The sequence below is a fragment of the Myotis brandtii genome, unplaced genomic scaffold (genome assembly GCF_000412655.1).
Source record: "Myotis brandtii unplaced genomic scaffold, ASM41265v1 scaffold207, whole genome shotgun sequence".
Classification (NCBI taxonomy): Eukaryota; Metazoa; Chordata; class Mammalia; order Chiroptera; family Vespertilionidae; genus Myotis; species Myotis brandtii.
The window spans coordinates 163936-164191 of NW_005357736.1; the positions used below are offsets into that span (position 1 = coordinate 163936).

The 256-nt window shown below is 67.2% G+C and overlaps 1 protein-coding gene across 1 annotated transcript in view; it reads right to left on the reverse strand.

The window, feature by feature from the left end:
• Nucleotides 1–256, reverse strand: part of COL7A1 (collagen, type VII, alpha 1) — a 48956-nt gene that overhangs the window by 22288 nt on the left and 26412 nt on the right.

The window sequence follows — 256 nt, forward strand, 5'->3', positions numbered from 1 at the left end:
ACACTCACCTTCTCTCCCTTCACTCCAGGGGGCCCGACCACAGCCTGTGGGGAAGGCCAGTGAGTTCCCGCACCTCCTGCAGCTCCCCCCACACTCTGCCCTGGGTGGGCCCTGCAAGCCATGCTGGGGGGCAAAGGTCACCTGTCCAGGCGTCCCCATGGGTCCAGGTTCTCCTTTAGGTCCGACAGGGCCAGGCAGGCCTGGCGATCCCTGTGGCAGAACAGGGAGGAGCTCAGTGCCCCCCCTCCCCTCCCTC